The sequence below is a fragment of the Piliocolobus tephrosceles genome, chromosome 10, assembly GCF_002776525.5.
Source record: "Piliocolobus tephrosceles isolate RC106 chromosome 10, ASM277652v3, whole genome shotgun sequence".
NCBI lineage: Eukaryota > Metazoa > Chordata > Mammalia > Primates > Cercopithecidae > Piliocolobus > Piliocolobus tephrosceles.
The window spans coordinates 50,776,819-50,786,276 of NC_045443.1; the positions used below are offsets into that span (position 1 = coordinate 50,776,819).

The 9,458-nt window shown below is 45.1% G+C and overlaps 1 protein-coding gene across 6 annotated transcripts in view; it reads right to left on the bottom strand.

The window, feature by feature from the left end:
- LOC111541925 (cyclic AMP-dependent transcription factor ATF-7) overlaps positions 1-5,987 on the bottom strand; it is a 134,580-nt gene extending 128,593 nt beyond the window's left edge. For 3 of the 6 annotated variants that reach the window (XR_002731401.2, XM_023210930.1, XM_031936310.1), the window contains exon 1: positions 5,861-5,987. The gene's annotated coding sequence lies outside the window, so the exon portion shown is untranslated. Of the gene's footprint in view, positions 1-4,230; positions 4,285-5,528; positions 5,646-5,860 lie in introns of those variants that run through there. The other 3 variants (XM_023210933.1, XM_026454656.2, XM_023210931.2) reach the window with 3 other exon arrangements.
- Positions 5,988-9,458: the final 3,471 nt, after the last annotated feature.

Sequence of the window (9,458 nt, forward strand, 5' to 3'; positions counted from 1 at the left end):
CTCCTGACCTCGTGATCCGCCCGTCTCGGCCTCCCAAAGTGCTGGGATTACAGGCTTGAGCCACCGCGCCCGGCCCGTTTTCTTTTTTGATAGGGTCACTAGCCTAGGAGTTCAGAGATGTCAGAGGCAGAATATACTGTATTTGGATTTCAACAGGATACCTCTTGCTATTTCATAGAAAATAAAGGTTAGATGATATAAAACAGCAGGTGGGATTCACAACTGAATTTTATCCAAAAGGCTAACAGATTAATATTAACATAATGATAGTCTATTCATGTTGTATAGCATTGCTCTATCCTTATACATGTTTACCAGTGACCGAAAACAAAAACACACATATCATGTTTATCAAATTTATCAATAATACAAACATATGAGAAATGATCAAGAGGTGAAATGACATTATCAAGCTAAAACAACAAACCAAATTAACAAGATGATAATTACAGGGATAAACTTATGTAAAATTGTCAATTACATTAAAAAATCAACTACATGGCTGGGCGCGGTGGCTCACGCCTATCATCCCAGCACTTTGGGAGGCCAAGGTGGGTGGATCACTTGAGGTCAGGAGTTTGGGACCAGCCTGGTGAAACCCCGTCTCTTCTAAAAATATTTTTTAAAAATTAGCTGGGTGTGGTGGTGCAGGCCTGTAATCCCAACTACTCAGGTGGCTGAGGCAGGAGAATCGCCTGAACCCGGTGGGTAGAGGTTGCAGTGAGACAAGATCGAGCCACAGTACTCCAGCCTGGGTGATAGAGCAAGACTCTGTCTCAAAAAAAAAAAAAAAAAAAATCAACTACACAAACTAATGTGATCTTAGGCTTTAAGAACAGAGGCAGGCCGGGCGCGGTGGCTCAAGCCTGTAATCCCAGCACTTTGGGAGGCCGAGACGGGCGGATCACGAGGTCAGGAGATCGAGACCATCCTGGCTAACACGGTGAAACCCCGTCTCTACTAAAAATACAAAAACTAGCCGGGCAAGGTGGCGGGTGCCTGTAGTCCCAGCTACTCTGGAGGCTGAGGCAGGAGAATGGCGTAAACCCAGGAGGCGGAGCTTGCAGTGAGCTGAGATCCGGCCACTGCACTCCAGTCCGGGCGACAGAGCCAGACTCTGCCTCAAAAAAAAAAAAAAAAAAAAAACCAAGAACAGAGGCATAGAGTGCAATAAAATAGAAGTTGTGCTTCCCCCCGTAGTTTGTATTTATTAGATTATATCTGAGATGTTCAGACCTACATAAGGAACCATAAACCCCTCAGATAACTAACTTGATGAAGAGCCTGAACTTTCATTAAAAATGTCACTTAAGAAATTGTACGGGCTGGGCTCAGCGGCCCATGCCTGTAATTCCAGCACTTTGGGAGGCTGAGGTAGGCAGATCACTTGAGGTCAAGAGTTCGAGACCAGCCTGACCAAAATGGTGAAATTCCATCTCTACTAAAAATACAAAAATTAGCTGGGCAAGGATGGTGGACACCTGTACTCCCAGCTACTCGGGAGGCTGAGGGACAAGAATCGTATGAACCAGGAAGGTGGAGGTTGCAGTGAGCTGAGATCGCACCACTGCACTCTGGCCTGGGAAACACAGCAAGACTCCGTCTCATAAATAATAATAATAATAACAACAATAATAATAGAAATAGCTGGCCGCGAGCGATGGCTCACGCCTGTAATCCCAGCACTTTGGGAGGCTGAGGTGGGCGGATCACGAGGTCAGGATATCGACACCATCCTGACTAACAGGGTGCAACTCCATCTCTACTAAAAATACAAAAAATTAGTCGGGCGTGGTAGCGGGCGCCTGCTAGTCCCAGTTACTCGGGAGGCTGAGGCAGGAGAATGGCATGAACCCAGGAGGCAGAGTTTGCATTGAGCCAAGATCGTGCCACTGCACTCCAGCCAGGGCAAAAGTGCGAGACTCCGTCTCAAAAAAAAAAAAAAAAAAAAAAAAAAGCTTAAAGAACTTGGGGTATTTGCCCCCAAAGAGATGCCTCCTGTAATCCCAGCACTTTTAGAGGCCAAGGTGGGGAGATGGCTTGAGCCCAGGAATTCAAGAAGAGAATGGGCAATGTCAGGAGACCCCATCTCTACAAAATATTTAAAAATTAGCCAGGCATGGTGGCGTGCACCTGTGGTCCCAGCTACTTGGAGGCTGGGAGGACTGCTTGAGGCCAAGAGTCCTAGCTACTCAGGAAGCTAGGACTAGAAGATCTTTAGCCCAGGAGTTTGAGGTTACAATGATCTGTGATCACGTCACTTGCACTCCAACCTGGACAACATAGCAAGACCCTATCTCTAAAAGAATGAAAGCGATAAGTGTCATGAAATACTTGAAGACTACCATGTTAACAAGGAACTAGATTTATTTATTGTGGCGTCAGATAACAGAACTAAAGAGCTTCAGCACAATGTAAAAAATGTTCTAAAAGTAAAGCTTCAATAATGGAACAGGGTATCTGTGAAGTGGACACTCTCTCCTTAGAGCATTCAGAAGTTAAAAGACCAACCGTCAGCGATAACAGCTATGATGTGTTTTCACATATCATGAATTTATTTGATCTCTCCTAAAAAAAAAAACCTCTTAGGCCGGGCGAGGTGGCTCAAGCCTGTAATCCCAGCACTTTGGGAGGCTGAGACGGGCGGATCACGAGGTCAGGAGTTCGAGACCATCCTGGCTAACACGGTGAAACCCCGTCTCTACTAAAAAATACAAAAAAAAAAGCTAGCCGGGCGAGGTGGCTGGCGCCTATAGTCCCAGCTACTCGGGAGGCTGAGGCAGGAGAATGGTGTAAACCCGGGAGGCGGAGCTTGCAGTGAGCTGAGATCCGGCCACTGCACTCCAGCCCTGGCAACAGAGCAAGACTCCGTCTCAAAAAAAAAAAACCTCTTAGAGGAAGGCAACATGTCAAAATGAGTAAATGTCAGAGAAGCTTAAAAATTATTTTCTTTGACATATTTTTAAAGAGACAGCAGACTTTTTCATGAACTCCAAAACCATAGGACCATTTTCTGAGAAACCAACAACAAAAGAAATGAATGCTTTTTCCTTTTAAATGAATGCTGCATTTGTTTTTCTCAAAGAAACATCTGTACCTTAACTTCAGTACTTTTATCAAGGGATAAAGGACAATTACATACCAGTATGCCAACTAGTCTCAAGAAGAGAGCTAGTTTTATCAGACATTTACACGGAGTTCTATCTGTTCCACCTAAAACTTCTTGCAAGGAGAAGGCTCCTCCTTATCAGACGTGGATAGGAGGCTGCGGTAATACTAACTCCCTCCCACTGTAGCCTAGGAAAAACTCAGTCTTGACATGCACAAAACAATAACTTCTGAGAGCTTCAGAGCAGCTGTGTTCAGACAGAGCCAGCAACTTTACTCCAGGCAAAGAAGTAGTTTAAGAGTTGGCTGAAAAAACAATTTTCATTGTGGGTTGGAAATGAGGAAAGGAAAGAGAACAAGATACAGTAAGTGGAGCTATTAACATTTTAAAACCGTGGTAAACAAACGTGTTTAAAAATTACAACACTGAAACTACCACAGGGTGTAAACTTTGATCCACAAGTTGAAAGATGAGCAGTGTTATCACGCTAGCTTTCTGCTAGATGGTAACACTAGTGAGAAAAAATAATCTCGGGTTTAATAGTGCCCCAGTCAAAGCCAATCACCAATTCTAGGACAGAAGACCAAAACAAGAGACTCTGCTTCTCTCACTGGGTATCTTTCTGTGCTGCTGCCAGGCAAACTGGAAATTTTCTGAATGTCCAATAGCAATGCTCTAGTGAAATACTAGAACCCAACTCAGTAGTTAATGCTAAAGGCTCAGCAATGAATTGGTCTCAGTGTGCTATAGGGGCAACTTCTTGGCCAGGGAGAAAAGTTTCAACTGATTGCAGAAAACCAAAGGTTAACACAACTACATACTCTGGTTTCTCTTCATATAATAACTTTACTGATATTTCAGACATTATTTCACTTCTCAAAAATAAAAGGAGAAGAGAAGGAATGTAAAAGCAAAATCTACGCAAAAGCAAAGAAGTTATTAATTGGCTATATTAGTCCAATTCGTTATTAAATGATACACAACTATCAAACAAAGGGCAAAGCCCTGACCCTTTTCTGTACAGAATTAAGAACTGGTAAGACTACTTAGTAGAGCTGCCAAACTTTTCTTTCGCTTCTTTTCTTACAGACATGATACATTTCGCAAGAGCCTCCACTTACCTTACAACTTCCATGTGTAGGTACAAATTGTGTTTGATTTCCCCAGCCCTTGGCCTAAGACATTATGATATAGCTTTAGTTTCTGAGTCTGGACACAAAGGAAAAAACTGAACATTTTTCACTTTCCTGAAATAACATGTCTATTTCATTTACACCACTTAAAAACATATTATATAAGTTAACTAAAACTGCAACCACCCATTCGACAACTCTTTGAGAGTGACTGGGAAGCCACATTTAAGAAAACAAACTTCATTTTAGTATTTCTGCTTAGAATGCCCATAAAGACTGGTATCTCTACAAGAATTACACTACTGCAAAATTTTTAAACACAGGGCTCATGTGAGCTTGCTGAGAAAACTCTGCACACCCCCCACACACCTGTACTTAATATGACATGACCCTCAGAGATACTAAAACACCCTCTGTTAAGTAGAAAACCAACTTTTAAAGTTAGGAAAGTAGCAACGCGGGAATCTGGGTAGGAGGTGCCCTGGGTTATAAACACCCCAGTCAGAGAACATAACAAGCAATTCAGAGCAACATATGAGTCCCTATGGGGCTTCAACTTGGACTGCTTTAAGTCCAAAGCCCACATCTCGGTGTTTCGGAAGAGTTTGGGAAATAGAAGAGAGGGAGAAGGAAAATCAGAGAAGCGATGAAAGTGTTCTATTTTTCTCCTTCTCAACTCCCTTCCCAGCATCTTGGAGGCTGGTCACCAGTCTGGGTGCCATAACCACGAGAAGCCCTAAATCAATATCCCAACCACCTGATACCTAGGCAAAAGACATGTGTATATCAGCCATCTCCTTCCCAAACACTTCTCTTATCGCTCTCAAGGCTCATATCCTTCCAGAAGCCATGCCTTATGGCGACTCAGCTCACCCATACTGTCCTCTTATATTCATTCACTTAATTTTCTCCAAATCCATACTTTCTCTCTGATATCATGTCCCTGATGTTCTTTTTATTAATTAAATCGAAATGCCACGACCCTCATTTCCTATAATCCACCCCTATCTATCTTTCCTGACAAACCCAGCGGGGTGTTGTCACCAGATCAAGATCTTTGTTCTCATCTACTCATCCTACCTCCTGCCTATTACCCTTTTCCAATTCCAAGCTCCTAATCCCACTCTTTGGGAAGCCCTGGGTTTCTAATCTAGTTTAGTATCCCTCCTCTTTCTCCCATTCCACCCCATCCCATGATCCTTCCATTAGGCTCCACTAGACTACCCTTCCCTCAGGATTCAATTCCCCTCTCCTTGCCACGCCCTGTGCCCCCCGGGGCTACTTACCCCAAGTTCTCCCCACACTTCAACCCTCTGGCCCCGCCTTCCCCCCAAAGGAAGGAGGCGGGAGTACGGAGAGAAGAGGGGCGTCACTCGGCAAGGAAAAAGCGATCTCCCATTAGCGCTCATCGCCGCCAATCGAGGCTTCCTTCTCTCCTATTGGCCGGCTTTGGCCTATGCCCCCACCCTCTTCCTCAGACAGGGCCCGGCCACCGCCTCAGCGCCCCCGTCCAATACAGACTGGGAGGGGAGACCCCAGCCCGGAACGCTGGGACTGGCCAGAGTTGAAAGGGAGAGTCCCGTCAGATCATGGGCTAGCTAATGTTAAAAGGACTTACCGGCTGGTAGCTCCGTTGCCTTCCGCCTGCCCGCGCTCGGTCCTACAATCTCTCTCCAGCTCCTCCTTTCCCCCCTCGGCGGAACGGATACTTTCCTCCCGTCCGGCCAGGCGCGCTCAACTCTCGCGAGAAGTCGTGGGGCCGCGGGGGAAGGGCGAGATCCGTGGGGGCTGACTTGGAAAGCGGCCGAGAGGCGGGGCCCAGGGAAAAGAAGGTGTCGGGCTTAATGTGGGCGGGACTGGGGAGGGAGACCGAGCGAGTACGGTCCACGTAAGACACACATGTTCGGCTTCAGAATCTAGCGGGAGAAAGGAAAAAGGAGAGAAGATGTTTACAGGTGCCTGTAGTGGTGGTTACTACTATCTTTCAGAGTCATCGTTTCCTTAACTGCAAAGTAAAATACCCTTAGCCCTAGAAATGAAGTCCATGTGTGGACAAAGCAATCCACCTGCACAGCAATTCTAACGCTACCATTTTACTAGTCCTATTGCCTTGGGTGAAAATCTTCTCTGAGTCTCTGTGCAATGGGACTAACAATCTCATTTTATTCAAATTGTTGTAATGATCAAATGAGGTACATGAAATTGCTTGAGGATTTTTAAAAATCACTATATTATTCAGCAAATATTTTCACAAAACGTAGGGCATACTACATGCAAAGCATTGTTCTAAACATGGGGTTAAGGAGTTATCAACCCAGGTAGGATTTATATTTGAGTGAGGAAGGGGAGACAGTTAAAATGCCAATAAACACAAATATTTCAAATAGTGAAAAGTGCTTCAGGATAGTGAGACAGAAAGTGATTAGGAGTGGGGAAGAAGCTTTACTCCTAGTGTTTGAAAGAAGACCTCTTTGAGGAAGTAACACACCAGGAGTTGAATTATGACTTGGGAAGATTTCAGGGGAATTATCAAATGCAAAGTCTATATTCAAAAATTTATAGGTCTTGTTCAAGACAAACCAGGAAAAGAAAAAAGAAAAACAAAACACAGGCTGGTTGCAGTGACTCACGCCTGTAATCCCAACATTGCTAAGCCGAGGCAAGAGGATTGCCTGAATCCAGGAATTTGAGAACACCCTGGGCAACATGGCGAAAACTCAGCTCTACAAAAAATACAAAATTAGCCGGGCATGGTGGCCTGCACTTGTAGTAGCTATTCAGGGGACTAAGTGGGAAGATCACTTGAGCCCAGGAGGTTGAGGTTACGGTGAGCCCAGATCAGGCCACTGCACTCCAGCCTGGGCAACAGAGTGAGATCCTGTCTCGATAAATAAATAAATTAATTAAATAATCATCTTAAAATTTAACAAATTGTAGTTGACTTAAAATATTATCTATGGAATCTGTTCTCTCCTTTTGCAGCTTTATGTTACTCAGCTTTCTGAACTTTCTGTCTAGCATCTCATCTATCCTCACAGCACCCTCTGAGAGGTAGGAAGAAGCTAGGTGATTTCTCCCTAGATATCTAAGGTGAAACAGGTGTAGAATCACTTTCTTTCTTATGTAGTGAATTGAGAAAAGTTGAGAGGTGTCTTGGCTTCCAAACTACTCTCCCCTAAAACAATTCCTACTTAAAAGAATACAATGATGGAAACATACCTTAAATTTGTAAGAAAAAATTGTATATTGGCCGGGCGCGGTGGCTCAAGCCTGTAATCCCAGCACTTTGGGAGGCCGAGATGGGCGGATCACGAGGTCAGGAGATCAAGACCATCCTGGCTAACACGGTGAAACCCCGTCTCTACTAAAATATACAAAAAACTAGCCGGGCGAGGTGGCGGGCGCCTGTAGTCCCAGCTACTCCGGAGGCTGTGGCAGGAGAATGGCATAAACCCGGGGGGCGGAGCTTGCAGTGAGCTGAGATCTGGCCACTGCACTCCAGCCTGGGCGACAGAGCGAGACTCTGTCTCAAAAAAAAAAAAAAAGAAAGAAAAAGAAAAATTTGTATATTGGGCAGGCGCAGTGGCTCACGCCTGTAATCCCAGCTACTCAGGAGGCTGAGGCAAGAGAATCATTTGAACTCGGAAAGCAGAGGTTGCAGTGAGCCGAGATTGCACCATTGCACTCCAGCCTGGGCGACAAGAGCAAAACTCCGTCTCAAAATAAATAAATAAATAAAACGAATAAATTTTTAAAAATCAGAGGGAAAAGGATTCTACAAATCACACTGGAACAATTGGCTCTTACTGTATACATGCAATAGCTAATATTTATAGATTTTACTATGTTCCAGGTACTATTCTAAATTGGTGGGGTTTTTTGTTGGTTTGTTTTCGTTTTTTGAGACGGAGTCTTGATCTGTCACCAGCTGGAGCGCAGTGGCACGATCTCAGCTCACTGCAATCTACCTCCTGGGTTCAAGCGATTCCCCTGCCTCAGTCTCCCAAGTAGCTGGAACTACAGGCACATGCCACCACGCCCAGCAAATTTTTTAATTTTTAGTAGAGACTGGGTTTCACCATGTTGGCCAGGATAGTCTCAATCTCTTGAGCTTGTGATCTGCCCGCCTTGGCCTCCCAAAGTGCTGGGATTACAGGCATGAGCCACCACCCCCGGCCTTTTTTTTTTTTTTTGACAGGGTCTTCCTCTGTTGCCCAGGTTGGAGTGCAGTGGCATGATCATTGCTTACTGCATCCTCGACCTCCCAGATTCAAGCAATCCTTCCAACTCAGCATCCCAAGTAGCCAGGACTACAGGTACATGCCACCATGTCCAGATGATTTTTTAAATTTTTCCGCGTCAGGTGCGGTGGCTCATGCCTGTAATCCCAGTACTTTGGGAGGCCGAGGCGGGAGGACCATGAGGTCAGGAGTTCAAGACCAGCCTGGCCAACATGGCGAAACCTGTCTCTACTAAAAATACAAAAATTAGCTGGGCGTGATGGTGGGCACCTGTAATCCCAGCTACTCGGGAGGCTGAGGCAGGAGAATTGCTTGAACCCAGGAGGCGGAGGTTGCAGTGAGCTGAGATCATGCCATTGTACTCCAGCCTGGTGACAGAGCAAGACTCTGACTCAAAAAAAAAAAAAAAATTCTGTAGAGACTAGGTCAGGCTAGCCTTGAACTCCTGGACTCAAATGATCCTCCCACCTAGGCCTCCCAGAGTGTTGGGATTACAGGCTTGAGCCACTGTGCCCGGTCTTTTTATTGTTGAGTTGTAAGAATTCTTTATATATTCTAGATTCTAGATGCTTATCAGATATATGATTTGCAAATATTTTATCTCATTCTGCAGGTTAGTTGTCTTTTCACTTTCTAATAGTGTCCTTTGAAGCTCAAAAGTGTGTTTTTTTTTTTTTTTTTTGAGACAGAGTCTTGCTCTGTCACCCAGGCTAGAGTGCAGTGGTGCAATCTCGGTTCACTGCAAGCTCCACCTCCCGAGTTCACGCCATTCTCCTGCCTCAGCCTCCTGAGTTGCTGGGACTACGGGCACACGCCACCACGCCTGGCTAATTTTTGTATTTTCAGTAGAGACAGGGTTTCACCGTGTTAGCCAGGATGGTCTTGATCTCCTGACCACGTGATCCACCTGCCTCAGCCTCCCAAAGAGCTGGGATTACAGGCGTGAGCCACCACGCCCAGCCTGAAGCTCAAAAG